Source organism: Macrobrachium rosenbergii, chromosome 11 (genome assembly GCF_040412425.1).
Source record: "Macrobrachium rosenbergii isolate ZJJX-2024 chromosome 11, ASM4041242v1, whole genome shotgun sequence".
Taxonomy (NCBI): Eukaryota; Metazoa; Arthropoda; class Malacostraca; order Decapoda; family Palaemonidae; genus Macrobrachium; species Macrobrachium rosenbergii.
This window is the reverse complement of record NC_089751.1, coordinates 33,555,361-33,582,584: the sequence shown is the minus strand read 5'-3', so window position 1 is coordinate 33,582,584 and position 27,224 is coordinate 33,555,361. Positions and strand designations below refer to the sequence as shown.

Here is a 27,224-nt window from a genome sequence, read left to right as displayed (position 1 = left end):
GGCAGCTGCCGATATTTTAAAGCTGCTCAGCTGAAGATGGACTTGGGATTGCAAAACCGCTGCAAGTGTTTTTAAGCTGTTCTAAAGAACACTTCCCCTTTGATAATGCAAAGGGGGAATGTAAGGGTCGTCAGGCCATTGTTAAATCACATGGAATACATTCCACTTGGTATTTTGCCATGCATATTGGTTTAAAGTGATTGATGGTGATTAGGGAAGCGGGTTTGTTTCGCCTCGTTTGCTCTCTGCAGTGAGTTGGATGTGTTTTACAAAGACGCGCATGAGTGGAATGTTGGCATTTCGATATTAAGTGCATATTTATACATCAACTTATACTAGAATATTATCATGAGGGTCTGTTTAAATGAGGATAGGTCTTCGAGGAGTTGTTGAAACTTTTTCGTGTTTTTTTTTTGCCACTGTAGTTTTTCGACTGTTCTCGGCAATGTTCTCATTTCCATTTTGATATCTACAGTAGAAGCCTTTATGACAGTTCCAGGCATAAGGCTGCTTATCCAAAATTTCTGCTCATGGCTTTATTCACTGCCGTAAATTTGTCTGGTTAGTTATCGGCATGCTTTATTTTTTGTTGCACATGTTAGTTCTATATCTGCCACTTTTTCCTGTACGAGTCGTTGTTGCTGTATGTTTAAGGGTGTGTCCACGCTACAGCAAAACTTGTCATAAACACACGTCGGTAACTCTTCGCGCACACATCACATACAGCCCCTACAAACTCTTTCTTGTTATAAATGATTCTGTTCTTCAGCAGGTTATCTTCGGTTCCCTATTTACCCTTCGGGGAATCCTTATCGATCTTGCTGTATACCTATGATCATTAGAAATAGGTAAAGCAGCATCTCCTTGAGTTGGTAAAACAGGGCTCGGCTTCGTTTCCGCTTGATAGACAAACGTCCGTATAATTTTATTTAATTATTCATGTGATTTTCCAGTATTGTTATAAAATTAAGAAATAGAGAATCGAGCCCCTCAAATCTGTCCGTATTTTGAGCTCAGAGGTGAGCAGTTGCATTTGTAGGGAAAGCACATCACGGGTCTCTCTACTCTTGAAGTGTCGAAGGCGTTCCTCTTATCCACAGCCCTTTTAGATTTATGGGGATGTATCTGATACTGAATGACAAAGTGATTCTTATGATTTGGATGAACCAACAGAATTCTACAAGCTCATTGACTCGGCTCATATTACCTTCTTTGATTATCCTGGGAGGTGTCTCTCAACACTGTTCATGCCCATGGCCGTTTCCGAGAGCTTCCTGATGGCCTGGACAAGTGAAGATATGCTCTCAGGCAAACACTCTGAATATAAACCAGTTAATTTCTCTGTCTTCCATAAATAATTTTCAGTTTGTTTGCGTCTACTTAAGATCCATTAACATTTCACTAAGTTTCATTCGAACATGTATCCCGTCTTTGTCATTTCTGCCATCAAAAAATTTAGGAAATTGTTGAAGATCATAGCTCCCGGAAGGGTACAAAATTCTTTTCTATGGCTATTCACGTTTGCCATGGCTTCCTATTATTTTAGATTGCTGAAACAAAAATCATTTTAGTCTTACCACTACAGCTGATGGAAGTAACATTTTTCATGGATTTTGTGTGTGTGTGCGCGCGCGCGCCTGCATGTTGTTTGGTTTAATTGGTGTAAAGTCCCCTTGAGTGGATCATTGCACAGATGAGTGGGACTTTCTGTGTTGAAAGTTCAGGCTCAAATCCCACTACAGGTTAGCTTATGGTGTTTTGCACGCATGTCTCTTTATCTCTCTCAGTATACTTTAGGTAGAAAGTGCATGCAGTATATGCAGGAGTGAAAAGTTAGATATATTCATTATACATAAGTGTATATATATATATATGTGTATGCAATTTATACATATATATATATATATATATATATATATATATATGTGTGTGTGTGTGTGTGTGTGTGTGTGTGTGTGTGTGTGTGTTTATGTATGTATATCAGAATGAAAGTTTGTATACAAAGCAAAATAAACATTATATATATATACATATATATGTATAAATATTTGTATATGCATACATAGTATATGCATAGCGTGTATATTTTTACTTGTATAATCACTTCCATTTTTACGTGTTTAATTCATGTGATTCCAAGCAACACGGGATGGACTGACGAAAGCAGCTGGGTTGCGCCACCAGAGTAAATCCGCTCTGAGAGATGATGGTCTAATAACAAACGTGGGAAGTCTCAGGCGAAAGGTGTTTTCGAATTTGTTACGTCGAATTTCCATTGTATTGAAACGAAAGGTTTTCTGGGAAATATTGTAGAGGTGGTAAGTGGAGAAAATCTTTGGAAAATGCAGAGGCCCTCAGGAAAAAACTCTTTTTGTGGAAATATGTTGCAGAGAATGTGAGCAAAAATTTGATTTGAAGAAATATAAAGAGATTAACGAAACCGGTGGGAGAGGTTCCTCGCTGATTAAAGTTTTTAAATCTAGTTCGTCACCCCAACGGGATTGTAAGATTTTAATTTTGTCTGTGTTATTTGGATGAGGTGACACAAAAAACGAGTTTTTTTTTTATCTTTATTTACTGTGTTAAGGCAGCTGTTGTTTTGTCTTTGATGTAGATCGTGATCCATTCTGTTTTGGCTGCAGTATCTCGAAATATTGTGCGTGCGAAGAAAACTGCAACTTTGAATGGAAAATAGTGGCGTGAAGTGCTTGACTAACAATTGTAAAAGCACTGTAGTCATGAAAGAAAACGAGAATGTAAATGACTGGGAGTTTTGGGTAACTATCATATTCGTATTGTTGGGCACTTACGACCTCAGTTAGTCTTTTCTATTCATTGTTCCAAAATTTATTTATTGGCATGGTAGAAGTAAAATCACCATCAACTCGGAATAGAATGCTCATATGTTAAAAAAAAAATATTTAGAATAACGAGATGGAGATGTAATACAAGATAGAGGCTTGAAAATAAAAAAATAACCGAGCCAACAATCAACTGCCCTTGCGACTTAAGGGTATCGGAAAAGTTAAAACTTGATTGGTATGAAAAGGTTGGAAAGTTTTGATATGCTTGTTCTGGTTGCTTAATCTCCTTGCATGCGGCGTGCTAGATAGCATAACAAAATGTCAAATAAGTACTCTTTAACTTAATTGTATTTACATCACTTGTATTATGGTCTTAAATTTGAAAGGTTCTACAATGGCTTTTCAATTTGACTCTTGACGTTGAGACTCCATCCCTGACGCGTTAATTCCACTTTTAGACACCAAAGGCGCCTCTTTTACAAATCTGAAGCCACGTTACTCTTCTCTGTTCAAGTCACTTATGTGAGAACTTTCCTTCCTCCAAAATGTGCGTAGTACAAACTTCTACAGGTAACAGATTCACAAATACGTATACGGAAAAAACAAGTTATAGTATGGTGTTGTTAATGTTATTTCCAGCAAAAAAAAAATATATATATATATATATATATATATATATATATATATATATATAATATAAATGAGAGATTCATAACGAAAGGTGAAATTATGTGCGATTCCAGTTGAATTTCTCATATTTTGATGGCATCCAAGGCATATACTAATTGCATATTCAACAACGAGTTGCGCGGCATTTGTAAAACAGGGGCTCCCCATGACATTCCTCGCTTCATGTCACTTCTTTTGGCACTGTTTTCTCCTCGTTTTTGGGAAAAAATGTATGAGAAACAATGTGCGAATATTAGCGAGGATTCTCAAGAAATTTATTGCCAGTGTAAGTCATAATTATATATAACTGAACTTCACTGGTTTCTGGACCGTGAACTAGGGTGAGCTCTCTCTCTCTCTCAGATATAATTTAGCACTGTGCACATTTTATTATGTGCCATAAATTGAATACAGTATACGCGAACTGGTGTGTGATAGAGCAGATGCAGGGTAAGAACGTCTGAGGGCGTATGGACGTCCGCTCATCAGTATAGGCTTTTAAGGAAGTGGAGAATTGGGTGCCCTCTGTGTAACTTTGTAAAGGCTTTCCAGCACGGGATGTTTTTGCTAGCCAAAGCCAAAACATGCTCCACTTAGTATTGTATGAGGACTGAGTCATGTTCTTTGATTAAATCTTGCATTAATTCATTTGCAGCATTGTGTCTTTTTTTTTTTTGTACAGAATAATACTTTGAGCATTGTTCTGTGATTCCTTTTGTTTCTCTTGCACGCTGTATGTATATCAGCTGATTTCTCAGCATAACTTCAGGAAACTTCTGCGACCGATGTTGACGTTGGGTCTGTTGTTACGAGAAGTTATCAGAAGTTCCAGAAGGTACCGGGTATTTCGGGGACCCAATACGTCATCCAGTTTTCCCAATGTTTGTTTTGTCTCTTAATACATCAAGTATCGGTCAGTGCTATATTCAATTTCATATTAACTGTCCTGCTCACCTTCAGCTAAGTGACATTAGATAAAGAATTATGATAACAAAAAGTCTTGTAGGGGAAGTGCTGTGAACACAATTTATTTTACTAAATTCCTTATGCGTTTATTTTTTTTATATCTGTGAGGTGAATTAGGCGTTGGGTATAATTTTTGGCTATTCATACATTTGTTCAGCAGGTGGACTGAATGCTCATAGCTTCTTGAAAACGGATGTGGATTCCTCGATTTGTAATCCTCGAGTTCTTAATACCTTTGATTATGTAAGTAGCTATAGGCTAACAAAAAATTGAAGGTTGGTATCGACTGAAGAGATAGCTGAATAATTATTCTTTAAATGTAGTAGGCGTGTTTTCTTCGATATTTCATATGCCTCCATTCATCATTATTACCTTTGGAAAGATGCCTGCTTGGTAAATCAGTGCAAATTCCCTTACAAATTTGGCTTTGTTTTGTTTGTGGTGATGTTGCATGGGTCATGATAACGTCCAAGGTTTCTTTACTCCTTCAAAACAATGTGACCTGTATATAAGTAGTATTATTTATTAATTTGTTAATTAGATTTTGTTTTTTAACGACTGGTCTCTCTTTTTCTGTATCTCCTATTACCTGGTGTTACTTCTTTTAAATGAACACCATATTCTTTGGAAGCTTGAATTTCAATTCATATACCCATGTGGGCATGTTCCATACGAATAGGGCTCCTCTTCTGAATAATAATAATAATAATAATAATAATAATAATAATAATAATAGTAATAACCTTCTGTTACTTCTTTCATATGAAAACCCATATTGTTTGGAAGATTGAATTTCAAGTCAGTGGCCCCTGTGGGCTTGTTCCATATGAATAGGGTTCATCTTCTGAATAATAATAATAATAATAATAATAATAATTGATTATGTTATTTCTTTAAAATGAAAACCATATTTTTTGAATGATAATAATAATAATAATAATAATAAAAAAAGTTCCCATTCCCTTCCATTATCATTCGCACGATGACTCATCTTCCAGTCTCCAGAGTGAAGAGGTGTGCAGGAACAATGGCGTCTTCGACGCTGAAACATCTGAAGTGATACAAATACTCCTTCGTCATCACTTTCCCAAACCTTTCGACCTCACACTGAGTGATGTGGGTGTCGCCAAACTTTGTAAAGAAAATGTCGCGGGAAGATAATATAAGCAATAATATTAAAGACAGAATTCTGGTAAAAGTGAGAATATGGTGGACATTTTTAGGAATTGAAGGAACAAAGGTCTTCGACGTTGAAAAATGGAGAATGAGTCATTTGGAAGAGAGGGGATCTTAAAAAGAAGCAGTATAGGAAAGAGGTGCATCTTGAAAGAGATGGGCTAAGAAAATGTGAAAGAGAGAGAGAGAGAGAGAGAGAGAGAGAGAGAGAGAGAGAGAGAGAGAGAGAGAGAGAGAGAGAATGGAGTACGAAGAAAATTAAGAAAAATACGAGGAAACATTTGTTTATATATGTGTGTATATATATAAAATTATATGTATGTGTAAATTATATGTATATAACATTTATTATATATATATATATAATATATATATATCTACCCATTTATATGAATATATATTTTTCTTGAAGGAGTGGCGATAAAGGGGCATAGACTTCCGGCTTCTAAGCAAGCGTTGAGAGCCGAGGTTGCTGGCCCCACGACCTTTTTCTCGACCCCCAGCAGACGCTTGTATCCATCTACAGCAGGATGAACTAGTGTGTGGTGCGGTATGCAGGCCGTTCGCCGAAAGACAGCTGATCGAAAGGCAGTTCTTCGAAAAGTTAGTCAAAATGATCAGCTGGTCGAACTGACAAGTAGTGTAACGACAATTCGTCGAGAAACTATTGAATGTGCTTATAATGAAAACAATTGGAAAGGAAATTTTTTCTTAATACTCGTTATAGCTGCAGTTCAGAATCGACATGAATAGAGGAAACAGTGAATTTTAGCGTGTTTTATCAAGCTGAATATTATATCATACGTCTCTTCATCCTTCTGGTATGTCAAGCAGTATATCAACGGTAATCTTTTATTATCGCCAGTGCGCTAATGGAATACAACTGAGTTCCAAGCGGTGCACAATCAAATGTGCCGTCACAAAACCAAGCGCCTTCGTGAGCTAAGAGATCTAAATGTCTATCAGTGCCATAAATTCTCACTTAGTCATCTTCGTAAAGTTTAAGGTTCTTTCCTCTTGTGGAGAAATTTAAACCCTCATTTTCTTGCTTAGCCCTCGTCCTATTTACTGTGTGTAAAAGGGAAGACTTTTTTGGAAGTGCTCCTGCAACGCTTCGGAGGTAAAGCAGTTTGAGCATTATCTATTATGCAACCAGCAACTTATTCAGTTTCACAAATCCTGTGTTTGGTATTATTTCACTTATGGACATTAGTTGCTTTCAACATAAAATATAGGTTTTTCTGTTCTATTATGATGTGATTTGAATGATTTTGAGGTTTATTTCCATCGCAAATGAATACTTATCCTTCCCCGGCAAATGATATACTGTATACAAAATTAATAAAATTATGACTTGTCAGAATACTGCCCCCCCTCTCCATAGCTAATACGGCAAAACTGTGTTTACTGATTACTGTTTTGCCGTATTAGCTGTGGGAGTGGGGTGCAGTATTCTGACAAGTCGTAATTTTATTAATTTTGTATACAGTATATCATTTGCCAGGAAGGATAAGTATTCATTTGCGATGGAAATAAACCTCAAAATCATTCAAATCACATCATAATAGAACAGAAAAACCTATATTTTATGTTGAAAGCAATTAATGTCCATAAGTGAAATAATACCCTGTGTTTTATTTGATCAGTTGGTTTCAAAGCTGTATCACGCGAACCGTTGGGTGGATGAGAGTGCTGAAAAGGCTGACCATCAATCACATCATCAGTCGTCTTCATTCTCGCATTACACTCCTTGCGTTTTTCACTTCTCCAGTAAACCTTGCTGCCACTCGTTTTATCAACCAAGTATGCAAATCCTTCGTAGAGGAGTGTTCTTGCACCTCTTTCTGTCTTGATGAACTCCATTTTACTGAGAAGATAAGGTTTTGAATTTGAAGCTTTCAATTTTTAAGTTTTTTTTTTTTAAACTGAAGCCTGCTAAACTACGAAAATGCTTATTATAGCCGTATCTTAAACGTATAAAGTTAACGAGCCAGTTGAAAAAATTAGCCTTTTCGACTAATTGTCCTTTCCATCAAATGGTCATTCGACCCTTTTGTATTTCGACTAGTTGTCAGTCGGCCAATCATATTTCGGCCAGTTGTCTTTCGGCAAATAGTCAAGCTACCAGTTGTGCGCGGTAGGCGTGTACCTTGGAGTTGGATTGAGTGGTTGGTCAGAGAATACTTGAGGCGTTCCGCAGTGTTCGTCTTTGTGGAACGAACACATTTTCTGGATGAACTAAACAAACAGACATCGAGTAGATATCCAAGATCCAATTGCTGGAGTCAGATTAATCAAATTCATCTTTCTAGTTCGTAAATCCCAGTTTGCCAGTAGTGACGCTGATCTTAACTTGGGGTTTTCTGCAAAGCGAATTGCATGAAAGAAGATTCATGAAATGAGGAACACGTATACATGTAAGCGTTACATCATACATATACTGTATACTGCAGTCCAGTTCCCTAAAAGTCTCCTTCAACATAAGATCTTGGGAGAGATCATTAAAGTGGTATTTTTTAAGAGAGTTGACATTTTACTCTCATGATGGAGTGATAAGTCACGTCCACCAGTTTTTTTTTTTCATTCTTTAAGGGACTGCCATCGCAAAATAGTAATTAGGTGCATTTTATGTGATATATGAATGTAAAAATTAAATTCCAGGTGGTGATTTCGAAATATAGCTTTTAGAAAAATTGCTTGGCCTTAGATATGACGTACAAATATAAGGTATAAAGAAATATATAACACACGCATATATATATATATATATATATATATATAAATTTCTGACTCACAGCAGGATCGAACCCAGGTCTTAAAATTGAATGGCAAGGGCACTACCCACTAGGCCATACAATTGAAAGACTTGGGTTTGATACTGATGTGAGTCAGAAATTTATTTCTGTTCCACACGTGATTGTGTGTTGATTATTTCTAATATATATATATATATATATATATATATATATATATATATATATATATATATATATATATATATATATATATATATATATATATATATATATATATATATATAATATATATATATAATATATATGTATAATATATATGTATGTATGTATGTATGTATGTACATACAGAAGAATGCTTAGACTTGAAGATCAGCTTCTCAGTCCATTAACTTTTTTTTTTTTTATAAATTTCATCTCTTTGTTTGGAAGTTCAGATATCGCAAGAATGGTTAGTGTGCACATTATTGAATGTGTTTATACATTTGTTTACATATTCCTGTTACGTTTTAACTCCTTTCGACTGCGATTTGTTGATTTCGTTGGCCTTATGTTTGTTTTAATTAACCAGTTATATATATATAAGTTTCATTGGAGTGTTATTGAATGAACCAGTTGAACAGTTATTGAATTCATGTTACAAGTGGCCGAGTTTTTGCTTCGTTTGTAAACATTGAGATGCAGTACGGTGCACCCAAGCATGAACAGGTGTTAAACGTATTGTGAAATATCATGACATTCAGTAACATAGAGCGGAACTATTCCCAGGGCGAGGCAGGCCAAAGCATACCATTTAAAAGAAAGGCAAACAAAGTTTTCAGCAGGTAAAGAACGCCTCCAAACATGTAAATTAGAATCCAAGCCTGTTAAAGGTATTCTCCTGACCCCTCCCCCCTTCACTCCCCCTCTCCACCATACAGGACACAGATTAACTAACTGCTGCCCCCCCTCCCCCGTGAAAGAAAAAAATACACATAGACATAATAAATTGAAAAAGCTCTTTTGAAGCATGATGGAGCAGGTACGTTAGCTTGCGTGGATTGAAATGTTTGCCTTCGTTTGCAGCTAACGTACCCTGATCGATTGAGGGGAATGGTAAAAGAACTCTTCCATGCTTTTGTATGATTGACATGAAGGCTTTTATCAAGCTTTCATACTATTAGTTCGTCGTGCGCTTTGCTTCTTCGCTGCAGAGGCTATATCTTAAAGGTGCACGTGTTTCATTATCCTGTGCAGCGTCATGCAAACGCATGCACACGCACACACATACATAAATATATATATATATATATATATATATATATATATATATATATATATATATATATATATATATACCTGTGTGTGTGTATGTGTGTATTAAATGCACACACTGTTAAAAACCCGTAGTGGCCCTGTCGACCTAAGCAGTGACTCATATACCTGGAGTTCGTCAGGTATGATGGGTAGGAGGCGGTCGTCGGGGGAGGGGGGGACAAGGGCTAGCGACCTTATCCCCAAAACTTGCTGAGAAAGAGAGTTAACACTTTGAGCCCCCGTCTGTAAGAGGGAAAGGCTTAGGGTATGTGTATTCTTGCGTGTGCTTGTTTGTGTGAGATTTCTTGCGTATTTGTGGAAGTGGGAAAGTGGATGGCTGTTACACGATGAAAGTGAATATTATAAAAATTTACGTTTTTGTAGAATAGCAAATGCATCCCATATGCAAGGAAGATACAGTATCGTATTTTGGTTGATAAATGTACCGTTCCGTTTCGTTAGTAGTTTTGGTACCAAAAAAGGTATTGCAACTGTCAAGTTTGTGTATTAATGATGTATGTGTATTAATACGAAATCCTGCAGTAGTTGCCCACTTCAGTGGGCTTAAAGTAATGTTACATTGAATAACTTGTACTTATATATTAATTTTTCCTTTCTCAGGTACGCATTCAACACAGTGGCTTTGACTTTGGTTTGAAAGAGGAGAAAATCCCACAACGTGAGTCGCATGTTCTTGATGTTCTTTTTTTTTTTCATTTAAAAGTTTCGTGTATTCGTCTGTGTTTGGGAACTGGAGGAGGTGAGGGGGTGGGATTGCGGGAGGGGGGCGTTAGGAACTCTTAGCTTTAGACTGCATTTGTAAGTGAAAAGTTGGGTTTGGAAGTCTAGACAGTTTCTTTTGCCATAACCAGTAACTAAGAAAACGTGACCACTTTAAATCGACTTGCATAACTATCTTCTGAGACTTCGGGTGGGCGCATTGTTACTAACTGGAAGGAAATATGTTTTGGATATTATTGCAAGATGTGGGTTGACTCGATTTGGGGGATTCTTGGGACTATTGATGAATTAAGTTTCATGTTGCAAAGTTTCGGATAATGAATACAGTTGTCGGGATATGGGGCATGGCTTTTGTTGTTCGAGTCGTGTTCTCTCTCTCTCTCTCTCTCTCTCTCTCTCTCTCTCTCTCTCTCTCTCTCTCTCTCTCTCTCTCTCTCTCTTATTTACAGTGATAATCCTTAACATTAGGGACTAGGACTCTGTATTAATAAAACCTTCCTTTTGTTTAAGAAGACATTTTACGGTATTTTGTGAATGACTCCTTCAGTCTTATCTTACACAACAGCCGTCCCTCCTGTCATATCAGTTTTTTGTGGTCATTGATCGATCATTTGGAATTTGCTCTCTTTTGATATTGCTTATTCTCTGGAGTAACCTTTGCGTTGTATATTAATTGTACTTAGTAGTTTGTGAGGAAAGAAGTTCAAAGTTATATTGTGATTACAGGCTCAAGAGACATTATTTTAATTTTTTGTGAACATTGTCTTAAAATTCTTTCTTGCTTCAGTTTCTCTTTCGTGTATATAATTGTCCTTTCGTGATTGACTAATGAAGTTAGTCACGAACATGCCCGAACAGTATTTCATGTCATTATTGTTGCGTGGTTACCCATACCAACGTGTGTTTGTTTATGTGTATATATATATATATATATATATATATATATATATATATATATATATATATATATATATATATATATATATATATATATAAATATATATATATAAATATATATATATATATATATATATATATATATATATATATATATATATATATCATTCCAACATTAAGCCGTTTCCTATAATAACGGGCGGCTCCAAAGAAAAATAGGATTCTGGAGACCGGCCATGACTTTCAGCACTCTCTCTCTCTCTCTCTCTCTCTCTCTCTGTTGAGGATCTTTCTAGGATCTCTCTCCATTGAGAAAATTATTTTGCTTTGGTAGGATCAGGGACCATTGAGAAAATTATTTTGAAGTCATTTCAAACGCCCAGTGTTTACCTTAATATTGGAGTATTTGAATACTACTACTTATGAGAGGGGGAGGGAGAGGTCGCTCAGGAATTCGATAAGGGCTGTTTATTTTAAGAAGAATTTAAATACCTGCCTTGAGCACCAGGGTTTCATCCATGATTAAGGGTTTGAAGGATGAATGTGGCATTGACTGTTCGCGTGTTTCTCTCCATTTCTTGAGGGTAGCTTCTTTTAAAGAAGGTGGATTATTGTTGGGATAGGTTGAAGAATGAAAAGAGGACTGGAATTGATTGAATTACAGTTACGTTGTTGCGATATGGCTATGAAGGCGTGTTGAGTGGTTGACCAGGGTCTTTAAGGTACATTAGATTAGGAAAGGTTTGAAGGAATGGGCGAGAGGAAGAGGGGTTGCTTTGATGAGGGTAAAAGTGATAGAAGAAACTGTAAGAATTAAAGGCCCATGACATTTCTTACTTTACCGTAAAGGTTTATGGTAGGATTTTGATTCGAAAAAGTAAGATAGCTAAAAGACTGGTCTGGGAGAAAACGTCAGTTTAAGTAAGAAGATGGTGTATCGGTGAATGTAGGGGCTAATATTTGTAGATTTCGGTACAGTGGTTTTATCCACAAGTCATCGGTTAAAGCGGGAATATGAACGTGATCTTTGTCGTGTATTCCGACCAATGTAACTTCCTAGTTCTTCATTGGATGGGTCGATATCGTACTCGGCTAGCACTCTCCTAGGCCCGCGTTCGATTCTCCGGCCGGCCAATGAAGAATTAGAGGAGTTTATTTCTGGTGATAGAAATTCATTTCTCGGTATGAAGTGGTTCGGATTCCACAATAAGCTGTAGGTCCCGTTGCTAGGTAACCAATTGCTTCTTAGCCACGTAAAATAAGTCTAATCCTTCGGGCCAGCCCTAGGAGAGCTGTTAATCAGCTCAGTGGTCTGGTTAAACTAAGGTATACTTGATTAATTGTAACTTCCTCACTTTATTCTTTCAAGGACCGAAGAGCGTACAAGGGACCATACAAAATGTCACTATACGGCCAGAGTGAAGTTTGCTATACTTTCATGTGTGTGTGTGTGTGTGTGTGTGGACGTGTGTTCACGTACGCTTTTGTACTCACATGTAAACACGAGAACTCCTCGAAGTCTAGACAGCCGAAGAGCGTGTGATTTTATTGATGACTGGTGCTCCACAGGTCTCTGAATGTAAAGATTACATCAACATTTTCTAGAATCTCCGTTTGTTATTCTTAAATACTGATCTTGGCATTAGAAGTTGAAATGATTGTAAAGCTTATTCATTGTTTTTTTTATTCATAATAGGAAATGAATTAATTAAGTTCTCGCTCCTGCATGTTGTGAGATCGAAGTCGTTCCGTAGAACAAAACCTCCTTAATCCTCTCATTGAGCGTATGTGCTTAACAGATTACCAGATTATCAGACTTTCTCTTTAGAAATTGTGGGAATTTCTTCACCCTTGAAAAGTCCCCGTATTCATTAAAAAGTGCTAATGCCTGTGCTTTTGCATGTCGTAGCCCTCTGACATTCTAGTGAGAAGTACAACACCGCTGACAAAAGGAATAACTTTTCGAAGGAGCTTTTGGCACTGCGACGCAGTCTCCCAACAGACGGCGTCATAAAAAGGAGATTCGTGGTTCCCGTGTTTTATTAAACGATTAGTGAGAGAGAGAGAGAGAGAGAGATTGATTGATTTAAATAACGAGTTGTCATTATTTTCAAGAAATTCGTAAGAATGGTGACGTTGCCTTGTTATTCAAGTCACATGTTTTAATTTTAATGTTTCAACCGCTAAAACAGACTGGAAAAGGAGTCCTCGTTTCTATTTCTTTTATATTTGGTTTTCTCATGAATTTAACTCATCATTCGTGGGGTTATCGTTATGATTGGATGTCCCATTGCGTCTGTTATTGGAAATTAAGAAAGAATATAGTATAGTTTTTCTATATCTTCCAATATTGGCGTTTTTCTTGAAATGTTATTCCCAAATTTACGGTGCATTTATGCAGGAAAGGTGGGAGACTCAGTATCTCATGTAATTCGCGTTAGCTGTATATTAAATTTATAGTCAGGTTTTTTAACGTTAGTAAAACTTTATTTCTGAAGAATAAGCTGTGAAATAATGGTCGCTAGTATTTTATGTTTGTGTATGTGACGTTTCTCTGCCAAAGTCTGTCGGCTTTATAGGATTATCGATTATCCACAAGGCTTTGCAAATGCGGCTGCACAGTTGATGATTTTCTAATTATGATGAAATCCCAGTGAAGGTAAGACTGCTGTTTCTCTCTCTCTCTCTCTCTCTCTCTCTCTCTCTCTCTCTCTCTCTCTCTCTCTATATATATATATATATATATATATATATATATATATATATATATATATATATAATTTTCTAATTATAATGAAATCCCAATGAAGGCACGACCTGCAGTTTCTCTCTCTCTCTCTCTCTCTCTCTCTCTCTCTCTCTCTCTCTCTCTCTCTCTCTCTCTCTCTCTCTGCTGCCGTTTTCATTCCTAAGGAAATTTGTGTGGGCATACAGCTGTTCTCTTCCGTACTTTCCGATTAAGGATGTCATTTTCTAGACATTTCCCCATTCGCTGGAAATGGAATTCTGTTCTTGATAGAGAACGTTCTGCCGAAAGTCGTTATTCGGCGACAGAAGCATCGATTTCAGGAGGAATTCTGTTTTTTCTGATGACTCTCGTGAAATGAGAGTGTTGCTACAAACAGGTTTTGCTGTATACACTGTTAAGTGAAATTTATCTTCACGCGTAGACTTCAAGGCATAATTAGTAACTTGTTAAATAAATTTATATTAGCTCTCTCTCTCTCTCTCTCTCTCTCTCTCTCTCTCTCTCTCTCTCTCTCTCTCTCTCTCTCTCTCTCTCTCTCTCTCGTACGCACTTTTCTTTTCCGTGTTTCATTTAAAACCGTTTTATGGAAAATTCAGCAGCACAAGAAAGAACCTGTAATTAAATCAGCGAATTTATTTCTCCTTTTGGTAGGGCGGAGCGAAATTAAGTTTTGTTCACCAGTTTAATGGAGGCGTCTCGGCTAGTTTTATTGGACCGTGTTTTTCTTGCACATGGTCTTGTAATCGTACTGTTAAATGAATTAATTATCGCAGTATATAATAATACCGTTAGCGCAAATTTTACGGGAAGGGGTTGGTGGGGGGGAGAGTTGGTTAAGGGAAATTTTAATAAGAAAGAATTCTTGGAAATGTTTTATATGCTGTTTGGAGTTTGGTTGGTTAGGGAAATTTTGAATGTAAGGACATATCCTTGGAAATGTTTTGTATGCTTGTCAGTAAATGCAGTTTATCATTTTCATTTATCATGATGTCGTCTGGACATGGGATGAAATACGAAATGTAGATGGAAAGGAACGGATTATTCCAGGTTTCGATTACTTTGTGTGGGGTGAGAGATGGAAAAGACGAGATTTGGGAAATGTTTTAAAATGCTTAAAAATCGTATGAATATGGACCTTGAGACAAAGGCACATTCAGCATTTATTGCTTCTCATTAAGCTGAGCAGTGAGGTCGATTAAACCTGCTGGGAGAAGGCAGCCCTGCTTGCCTGTGTTTGCTTTTAATTATTTCGTTATCTAAACACAAACACTCATTTCTCAGAAAACAGGAGCCAAAGAAACTCGCTATTAGTATGTTTAGTTAAGGAGAGTTATATAAACACACAGTCGTACTGATTCTCGGTTACACCTTCCGGTTCGCAGCAAGTCTTTTAGGGTGAAGTTGTAGCCTCTGCATTTTTTTCTTCGTAAATTGACTGATAGGCGGCACGGGAGCTATCCACATCCAGTGACCTAGCAAACGTAATCCGAGCGCTGCATATATGTTTTATCCGTTGTGAATCCGTTAAATCAGCTACGGAAAAAAATCATTGTAAATGTAATTTTTCATAGAACTGTAAAGCTGCAGTTCACAAGAGACTGGTAACTTCCTTTACAAAATTGCATGTATGGAAATTGGTTCATATCATTTGGGCCAGACAGACAAGGAGTTATAAGCAGAATAAAGCAGCGTAGACACGTAGTCGTTTCTACGTTGAATAGCCAAAATATTAATGCTTTTTTTCACACACAAAGGAAAAATCACATAGGATTGACTGATCACACAGTATAAAAAGATGTAGTAATATTGTCTATAGACAAAAAGTATTCAACTCTGTTCTAATCATAAAGATCTTAATGTTTATGCAGACTTAACAGTATGTTATGTAAATTTGGGGTATTTGTTCCATGTGGTGGGTGGAAGTTTGTAATATTCATCATCGTCAGTCTGGTGATAAATTAATAACCCCATGCCTTCTAAGAAATTTGACGTATGGCCTATAATTTTGATACAAATAACCTCGCGAGGGGCAGCTCATGGTCCTCATCTAGGCCCACAGAAAACAAGAATTGAATGGAGAAGGTCGAAGTGTTGAGATGACCCTCTAGGGAAGCAACGAAGAGCTCTCCTCAGAAAAAGGCCACAGGCATCGTGGACAGAATAATCAGAGAGAGAACTCCAGTTCGGAAGTAAATGGGAAAAAGGCACCGAAATAAAACTAGTAATTCCAGGGTTTGCCAGTCTTTTAAGAGTAATTGGCCTGCTGGGGGTTGTATGGAGTAAAGCATTCTTGTAACTTGGTGGAACATGTGGCCCCAGTAGTGCTGTAGAAAAGGGACAGTTCACGCATCAAGTTTTGTAAGGTTTTGTACAAGAGAATTGAAAGCAAGATGTTGATGGCTTACCTTGGATTCAATTTGTCGTGTAGAAAAATGTCACAAGTATTGGGGCAGTATTCCAGACAAGGACAAATAAAATTTCAAGTATGTCGCCTATGCAGAGCAAGTTTGAAGCAACGTGAATATCAGAGTTTGAACAGAAAAGAGTGGTTGAACGGCATTACCATTAAACAGATTTTCCAGGTGAATATGTACTTAAATGGGTAGAAATCGTGTCTTGTAGGTTGATAGATTTATGGACACTCAAATCAGAAGTTCTCTTCAGGGTCAGATTTCTTAGGTAAAGAAAACGACCTGAGATCGAGCGAAAACTCTAGATCTTTGTTGCGAGTTGAAATAGGGGAAGTTGTGTAAGGATGAATCATAAATAAAACCAGAGAAGATAACTCTGTATCAAATATCGAAAGGACTCTTTCTTAGACAGCCAGTTTCATAAAAAAAGGAGATGATATAAAAGGTACAATTTTCTCGGCCAAAATAAGTGGTTTCTGGTATGAGACGGAGAATATCTTTGAGAGAGAGAGAGAGAGAGAGAGAGAGAGAGAGAGTACCAGATTCATTTATAGATCGATCGGAGATAGTTGAGATGAAGAAGAAAATCTTAATTTCAAGTTTTTCTTAAAATTGGTGTTTTGAGGGATTTCCATAAAAGGAAAATGACATGTACCCTATTGTACAGTACACGGTAAACCTAGCCATTTGCATATTTTTATCTCTAGAGTTTCATTGATTATGTTTCTTACCCTCGTGAACATCAGTACTTAACCAACTTGTCGTGCAGTGTAATGGAAAATCTAATATTCACAGAAAGTTAGGTATTGTTTGCAAATGAATCGTGATAACCTCGCTGTTAAGTGTCGATTCACAATAGCATTCACAAGTACTTTTGTCTGTATGGCCTCTGGCAACGTTCATTAAAATAAAGATTTACTCCCTTTGTCAGTTAACTTCAGATCGTTTGCTTCACCATCGTTGGAATGTTCTGTTTCGATATCTGAAGCGGTCTTGGTTCGTTGCCAACCTGACAAAACTCCTGAAAGAAGTGATGACATTTTTTTGCAACGATGAATACTTATGATTACGACAAGCGTCGGAAGCTTTTTCCCCCTTTTCATGTTTCAAAACGTATATATTTCTATATAGAAGTTCTATATTTCAATATAGACTTCCTGTATCACTTATACATGGTTCTCGTAGGTTTAACAGACTGTGGTGCTGCTTTCAACTTTTATCTTTGACGTTTCTTGACAGTTTTTATATGTATGCATATACATACTTATTGATATTTTTGTCTACTTTTGTCTACTGTCATTATCGTCAGTTCTAACTTTTGACGTTTCTTGACTTTTTTGTATTTATGCATGTACTTATTTATTGATGTTTTTGTCTACTTTTGTCTACTGTCATCATCGTCAGTTCTAACTTTTGACGTCCCATGACTGCTTTTTTTTATGTATGCATATACTGTTTATTTATTTTTCTGTACTGTCATTATCTTCAGTTCGTGTGTTTTTTACCAATATGGACATTCTCTTCTATATAGAATTACTTATGGTCTTTTTGGCTTATGTACTGAATGCATAATGATAGTAATAATAATGCACGCCCAAAAAAGACCTAGGAAACCTTAATATTATAAAAAAAAAAACATAAAAAGAAGTAACGAAATAATTGCCGGCGAAAAAAATTACAGCTCCAACGCGTAACATCTGGCATCATAAAATTATCATCTGGGAAACTATTGCTTCGCCTGTAAATGGGCCGGCAAGTCTGACTCAGTTTCAGCTCACCTGTATGGATGTGAGTCATTGTGGGATATCAGTTGAGGTACATTTTCTATGTTACTTTAGTTTTATGATGTGTTTATACATACAGACATAGGCTGCATACATACATACACATAACATACATGTATGTTTGCATATATATATATTGTATATGTATAATATACATACATACATATATACACACATACATACATTTATATATATATGTATGTATGCATATACATATGTATGTATGTATAGTAGACATGACAAGTCGAAGGAAATTGAATTTAAGGACAGAATGACAGTTGAAGGAGTTTTGAGTTGAAATTAAGAGGGATAACTGAACTACAAATTGAAGAGAAAATAGTGCGCCCCACGATGAACAGCTTAAGAGCCTTAAGCTTAATCTGACAGTACTCCAATATCTAGATACACGAATTGCCGAAAAGCATTTGCGTAATTCCCATGAAAAAAGCTAACGAGCAAGTCAGTGTTCCTTATTTCCTAAACCACTTTCCCAGCTCCTCCGTAGGGGGTTAGTGTCGTCAGTGCACCTCATGCGGTGCACTGTAGGCATTACTTGGGTTCTTTGCAGCGTGCCTTCTGCCCCTAGCTGCAACCCCTTTCGTTCCCTTTGCTCTACATCCTTTCCTATTCCCTTTCTTCCACCTTACTTCCCACCCTCTCCTAACAGCTGATTCATAGTGCAACTGCGAGGTTTCTTCCTGTTACACCTTTCAAACCTTTTACTCTCAATTTCCGTTTCAGCACTGAATGACCTCATTGATCCCAGGGCTTGGCCTGTGACCTATATTTTATATTCAGTTCCGTTCAACTTTACCAGCCCCTTTGAAATCGGATGCTGGTAGGAGTGATTTTCACACGACAGCTCCGTCTCCTGTCTCTTTAGCATTGATGAAGCTGGGAACTGGACGTGATTTCAAATCAATGCTACAAGCTGCTTCTGGCTTAAATAACGGCTTAGGAATTTGCAGGAAATGCATCGTGCATTATATACAACTGTTTTGGTATTCTTTCCTAAGCCTCTTATGGATGGACTGGTTTTTTTATGAGGTTCTCATGTACTTGAAAAGGTTCAGGTGCGTGGTAGTAATTAACGGAGTATTGAAGTATTAATGGCCAGTGTAGTTATATTGCTTGTACAGTATATTTGTATTATATTTATAAATACTTGTGAAACATTATACTGTATATATATATATGTGTGTGTGTGTTGTATTTACACACACACGCACACACCATATATATATACTGTATATATTTATATTTTATATATTTATATTTTATATACTGTGAATATATATATATATATATATATATATATATATATATATATATATATATATATATATATATACATATATATATATATATATATATATATATATATATATATATATATATATATACATACAGTATAAGCATTAAACTACAAACGTCCTTTAATATCAATTCGCTCTACCTCGGAAATAATATATTTTCATATATGTTATCCGAAGGGGAAATTTATAGTTGATTCGGATAATTTTTAGTTAACTAAAAAATTCCCCTTCGGCTAACATATATATAAAAATATAATATTTCCGAGATAGAGCGAATTGGATATTAAAGGACGTTTGTAGCTTAATGCTTGTATATGAATCACGGTGATGTGGTAAAATTAATTCATATATATATATATATATATATATATATATATATATATATATATATATATATATATATATATATATATATATATATATACATATATACATACATACATACATACATACATACATACATACATACATACACATATGTCCATACGTATGTAGATATATATATCTATATATATGTATGTATGTATACAAACACACGCATATATATATATATATATATATATATATATATATATATATATATATATATATATATATATACACACACACACACACACACACACACACCATATTAGGGTTGACCCCAGAGAAAGCTGTCAACAGTCTCTGGTACTTGCATCGCTCATGTGAAAGTTATTTAATGTCTTTATATTATCCATTTACCATGTCTCTGATCCTGAAAGATCACTCTTCTAATCTTCTAATTAGTGTGCCGGTCCCCCCACACCTGTGCTAAAGCTTATTTCAAATTGTTGAAAGTTTACTTTTCTCAGCGTTTCTTCTGATTCGCTTGTCCCTTCCCTCTAAGGGTAGCTCCTGTTTGCTCTTGTTCGCATGAATGTCCACTTTCTCTTATTTCTCGTGACAGTTTTTTCTCAGGTTGATCCCATTCTGTTGTTTGAATCTCGTATGTGTATTGATAAACTATCCTCTTCTCTAATGTTACCGACTCTTTTGTCTTGCACTTGCTGTTGCATTCTGCGAATATTAAGTTATTCATCTTTCGTAAGAGTTCGTGCAGCTTTAGCTTTTTGTTCTTCTTTCCAAAGGGGTTCTTTTTAACTCATTGGTCAAATTAAATTACTTGATATTAATAATTAATATTCGTTTTCATCCATTCTTATAAGGCTCAAGATCCTTCATAAACTATCGAAGTAGCTTCTCTCTGATTATATATACCTGTAAAGTTAAGGTGCTGTTCAGTGGCATTCATCATTATCTTCAAAGTGAAATTGATTTTCAATGTTATCCCCGAAGTTCCCTGAGTTACTTCTCCATTACATATGTAGTACTCTTTTCCTGTTGTAATCTATTAGTCCGTTTGGTGATTTTTCACTGTTTACATGATGTTTTCTTCTTTGTCAAGTTTCATCATCTGCGTTATTCGTGGCCTCTTCCTTCCTCGTCAGACTCTTATTGCTAGATATTGAAAATAATTTTCTCGTAAGTCTTCCTTTTCCCTTCATCGTGAAAAGCCTCTTCAACTTCTGTGCAATAAACGTACCCCTAATCATTCTTGCACCGGGTTCTATATCTTTCCCCTCTGATGTATATAATACATATTAATGTAACGCGCGAAGCATGCGTATGCATTGATTATAAAATAATGATTTGTAGCTCTTTCTGCCCCTGAATCATTGATCTTCAGTATTTCTGTGGGATTTTCTACTGTGAAGGCATAATTTTTTATCGCGGTCTAATCCTACCTTTCCAAGGATCCAGCAGAGAATTCAGACCAATTATAGCACATCAGAACGAGGATTAGTATTAATGAGGTGGCTCATTATTTCGTTTACCACGGAGGTCGTGCTTCGTGGTTTGGGATTCTAACATTTATGCTGTTTTTTTTTTTTTTTTTTTTAGGGGGGTTCGTTTTAAGGCATCTTGAAAGATGTGCGAGGTATGCACTGAAATTTAATTGGGCTCCGTGAATCGTATGAAAAAAAAATGCATTTTGTTAATTGTAACTAAAAAATTAAAGACTCTCTCTCTCTCTCTCTCTCTCTCTCTCTCTCTCTCTCTCTCTCTCTCTCTCTCTCTCTCTCTCTCTCTCTCTCTCTCTCATAGTAGTAATAGTAGTAAAGGAGAAACAAATCACCAGTTATGTATCTACATAAATCTGTTTCAATATTAAACTAAACGGAGAAGCTGGCGGGAATCTGTACGATTCCCCTTTACATCAGTCAGTAAATTCAATTCAGTCAACAGTAGTTTTATTATAGGAGCATACGAGTATATATGCAGTGTTTTAGATCATTTAGTAGAACAAAGTACGAAAATTAAATCTATGTTTTCGCGGCATCGTCTTCATTTATTTTGATTTCCACAGAAATTCTTTGACCTTCCACATTATTTTTTCATTGAGGTCATAAAACCCTATTCTGAAATTAATAAACTCTCAACCCAAAATAAAATGGCCCCTTGAGTTCACATCTCATATCTCCAGAATGTTGCCTTTGCTGTGTTTGTTTCCTTCTTGAATAGGTATCCCATTTGGCTCTTATTTGCTGTGACACCTTACCTTTTTAGGTAACACACACACACACACACACACACACACACACACACACACACACACACACACACACACACACACACACTTAGCAGGAAGTTGGACGTTCCTTGGATGGCACAGCATTGAGAATTTGGCTTTAAATTTTTAGTTTTTTTTTTTATTATCCTGAATTTTTCTGAAAGTTTAATCCTGTAAGGATATGTACAAGCACTGCAAACCGGCTAATGCATGGGAGAATTATGGTTTACGATAATTTTCCTGTTAAAAAGAAATATTCTTACTTTACTTATGTTCTTATCTTCTTGTGAAAATGTTGTTACGGTAAAGCATTTATTCTTTTTATGTTTCACTAAATCACTTTGGCGACATTGGTTTTGAGAGTTTAGATAAAACGGACTTGAAAGGCAAAACTTGTTTGTTGTCAGTCGAATAAAGAGGATAAACCGTAGTACCTCGGTAGTTTTCCCAACTCTCTCTCTCTCTCTCTCTCTCTCTCTCTCTCTCTCTCTCTCTCTCTCTCTCTCTCTCTCTCTCTCTCTCTCTCTCTCTCAGTATTTCGTGTATGATGCTCTTGTTAATTAATTTACCCAGCCTCCTTGACACTTGACATAAACCCTAGAAGCAATTGTCACAAATATTACCATCTAGGCCTGAGGCCTAAGTGACTCCTGTAACAGTTGATGTATAATTAGGTTTTCTCGGTCTTGTTTTACACATTCTGTGGAAAAATTTGCTGTGTGCATTTGTATAACTTAGATTATTAAAGAGAACAGTGGATAGTAGCACGCTGAAATAGAGAAAGGCATTTAGAACTTGAAATTAGGTTTTTAGTTTTTCTCTTTATGAGCATCCCTACTAAGAGAGAGAGAGAGAGAGAGAGAGAGAGAGAGAGAGAGAGAGAGAGAGAGAGAGAGAGAGAGAGAGAGAGAGAGAACTATTTAAATTTTCAAGTTCGAATCCTAGTTTACATATTTGATAGTAGAGAGAGAGAGAGAGAGAGGGAGCAGTTCTTTTTCTAAAGTTGGAATTATAATTTATGATGTTTATTTTATTGAAGTGTCTGATGACATAGACCTATAAATGTGTAACAGCAATAACCAACTGAATGATAAGGAGAGAGGGAGTGTTAAGAACGAGAGAGAGAGAGAGAGAGAGAGAGAGAGAGAGAGAGAGAGAGAGAGAGAGAGAGAGAGAGAGAGAGAGATAAATGAAGTTAGGATTTCTAAGCGTGGAATTAGGCTATCAGAGAGAGAGAGAGAGAGAGAAGTTAGAATTTCTAAGCGTGGAATAGGCCAACAGAGTGAGAGAGAGAGAGAGAAAAGAAGTTAGAATTTCTAAGCGTAGAATAGGTCAACAGAGAGAGGGAGAGAGAGAGAAGTAGTTAGAATTTCTAAGCATGGAATAAGTCAACAGAGAGAGAGAGAGAGAGATGAGAAATGAAAATGAATTAGAATTTCTAAGCGTGGAATTAGGCTATCGGATAGAAGAGAGAGAGAGATGCAAATGTTATAATTGATAAGGGTGGAATTAGGCTATCAACTTTTTTTCACTTATCGATATTGAATAAGTCTTCATTGTGCGAACCTACAGTAGTTATCGATGAATACAACAGTCGTTCTTGGTGACTGGCTTAATGCTTCAGAGACCTTAAATTGTTTCCTTGTATTTATAACGCATAATATTAGATAACAGGTGTTTTGTCATTATTGTAACGATTAAGCATGTGCAAAATATTATCTCTGTAAATCTTTTAAAACCGAAATTGGTTGCTCCGTCATCTAAATGTAATGTTTGTTTCAGAATGTTTTAGTACACATTTTTTCGGATGAATTTTTCTTTTACCTGTTTATAAGATATTCTTTATTTGGCAGTATCCTAAATGGAAATGTTATTTCTTTTTATATTTCTAAAGAATAGTTGGTTTATTGATGAACGAAACTTCAAGAAAGTATCTTCAGTGTATTGTGAGAGGTATTTTTAATAATTTACATTGCTCCCGCTTAGTAAGCTCATACTTTACTCTGGAATTCCTAGGTAGATAATAACTGATATCCAGCATTTCATTAAAGCCAACCAGTTTTGGCTCAGGATTTTTTAGTGTTCTGTAAAAGAAAGCTATTGTGCCGGCTTTGCCTGTCCGTCCGCACCTTTTCTGCCCGCCTTCAGATCTTAAAAACTACTGAGGCTAGAGGGCTGAAAATTGGTATGTTGATCATCCACCCTCCAATCATCAAACATATCAAATTGCAGCCTTGTAGCCTCTGTAGTTTCTTTTTTTATTTAAGGTTAAAGCTAGCCATAGTCGTGCTTCTGGCAACGATTTGGATAGGCCATCGCCGGGCCGTGGTTAAAGTTTCGTGGGCCGCGGCTCGTACAGCATTATACCGAGACCACCGAAAGATAGGTCTATTTTCGGTGGCTTTGATTATACTCTGTAGCGGTTGTACAGAAAAGTCGATTGCGCCGAAGTTTATTCGGCGTATTTTTTACTTGTTTTAAATTGATAACAGTATAACAATAGTACTGACAATGTTGGGAAGGTGAGTGAAAACAACGATTGTATCAATAATGGCAGTGATGCGGGAACAGTGAGCGCATCCTTTTGTGTGATTATATTTTTAGGAAATTTGTTTCATTTTATCCTTTTGTTTGTTGTTTTCTTTGTTTGAATTTATTTGTTTGCATGGAAACAATTGTTGTTTTATGTAGCACTCTTCTGTCCATGACTGGCTCTCTCTCTCTCTCTCTCTCTCTCTCTCTCTCTCTCTCTCTCTCTCTCTCTCTCTCTCTCTCTCTCTCTTCCATGTTACCGTTTTATTTAACTTTTCCTTGATCATTCCATTCATCCCAGAGTGTGACGATTATATTCAAGTCATCTAAAGAACCCCCTCACTTACTTGCCACGAAAAAATCTAAATGAATAACTTTTATTTCGTGTTACTTTTGCATAAATTTCAATACGAGCCATATTTTTATTATATTTTTCCGTTTAAAAACCCGTCTCTATGGAAACTGAGGGTCAGATTGTAGCACTCCGGTTGAAATGTAAGGTTTTCACAATAGGAATTGTCTTCAATATGCTAGTCAAGTCAGTGGCAAGATTTTCCCTCTTGGAATTGTCTTCAGCATGCTAATCAAGTCAGTGGCAAGATTTCCCACTTGGAACTGTCTTCAGTATGCTAGTCAAGTCAGTGGCAAGATTTCCCACTTGGAATTGTCTTCAGTATGCTAGTCAAGTCAGTGGCAAGATTTTCCCCACTTGGAAATGTTTTCATTATGCTAGTCAAGTCAGTGACAAGATTTCCACTTGGAATTGTCTTCAATATGCTAGTCAAGTCATTGGCAAGATTTTCCCCACTTGGAATTGTCTTCAATATGCTAGTCAAGTGAGTGGCAAGATTTTCCCCACTTGGAATTGTCTTCAATATGCTAGTCAAGTCAGTGGCAAGATTTTCCCCACTTGGAATTGTCTTCAATATGCTAGTCAAGTCAGTGGCAAGATTTTCCCCACTTGGAATTGTCTTCAATATGCTGGTCAAGTCAATGACGTACTGGATCGCTCCATATGAATATTTGCACATTTTGCCGCCTTACCCTTTTCAGTAATGAAAGGCTTCCTCTGATTTATATTGTTTTTCCCATTTGCTCCCCTCATACGTCCCTTAATTGTTACAGATGGCCTCGCACATTCCTTAGTCAGGATTTAAGTGAATCGAAAATTGGTTTGCTTTGTTCCCTTGTTTATTTATTTTTTTTTTTTAGTTCATCTTCCTCCCTTCCATAATACTTTATTTCTACGCGTCACATCAGAAATTAATTTTATCTGGCAGGAAATGTCTCTGGAAAAATGTTTTTTTTTAAATGGCCTGGAAAGCGAGAGAAACTTCGATTTTGAAGAACAGTTGTTGTCCGAATTCAAATAATTTTTGTATAGTGCTTCATTTTATCATCATCATTAGCGTCATTGTCATTGTACGTAATGATGATATTGTTACTGCTGTGTAGTTTTTTGTTAATACCCTTACTATTGAAGTACTTGATCAATAACTACAAAGTTGAAGGTCTATGTTTTTCGGTTATGCATCCTTGATATACAGTATATAGGTATTTAGATCTTTGATGTGGAAAGCGGTTGAGGAAAGCGCAAGTGACTGGAAGATTCAGAATGAGTTATTTTACGGTAGGCCGGGGATGACATATTTGAAGATGGAGTAAAAACCTCCTCCTCCTCCTCCTCCTCCTCCTCCTCCTCCTCCTCCTCCTCCTCCTCCTCCTCCTCCTCCTCCTCCTCCTCCTCCTCCTCCTCCTCCTCCTCCTCCTCCGCCAACTTTTCTGGGTCGATCGATGACTCCCTCCCTCATACCAAAATCTCGCTGGCCAAGGGTCATGACCTTCTCTACTTCAAGGTCAGTATAGGTCATTCGTTGACTGCCGCTCTTGTCTCTTTGTCTTTTTTCATTGGTTATTTGGACTTCAGTGTACATATATGTTTTATATATATATATATATATATATATATATATATATATATATATATATATATATATATATATATATATATATATATATATATATATATGTTATATGTATATAAATGTTTATATATATATATATATATATATATATATATATATATATATATATATATATATATATATATATATATATATATATTGTATGCGTCAAGAATAAAGAATCATATAACATTTGTGGGCGACTGTCCCTTTCGCTTTTGTCTGAAGGAGGAGGCAGTCGTTCTCGAAAGACGAGGGATTCTACATTTTTGACAAACTTGAAAAGATCTGCATAAGAAGAGTCTTTTTGTCTTGTGTGTGTGTGTGTGTGTTTGTGCACGCGCGCGTGTGTGCGCGCATGGTGTTTGGGGGAGTGTTGTGCGGCTAGGAAGATAACTGCCTTCTTAAAGAATTTTTCGTATATTTCATTACCGCGCCTTCTGGGAGAAAGGCGTATAAGATTTTACATATTAAAAACACGTTAACCGATCCAGCATTTACTATTATTTATTGTCCTTATTCCCTCCCACCCTCTTTTGTTCGTCATTCCCTCTCTCCCTCTCTTTCCCGTCC

At 36.4% G+C, this 27,224-nt stretch overlaps 1 protein-coding gene across 23 annotated transcripts in view; it reads left to right on the top strand.

The window, feature by feature from the left end:
• The window catches only part of EndoA (endophilin-A), a 534,923-nt gene that overhangs the window by 236,773 nt on the left and 270,926 nt on the right, over nucleotides 1–27,224 (top strand). For 2 of the 23 annotated variants that reach the window (XM_067111533.1, XM_067111524.1), the window contains exon 2: nucleotides 10,286–10,343. The exons of the other annotated variants lie outside the window; for them this stretch is intronic. The gene's annotated coding sequence lies outside the window, so the exon portion shown is untranslated. The remainder of the gene's footprint in view (nucleotides 1–10,285; nucleotides 10,344–27,224) is intronic. 23 annotated transcript variants of the gene reach the window in all.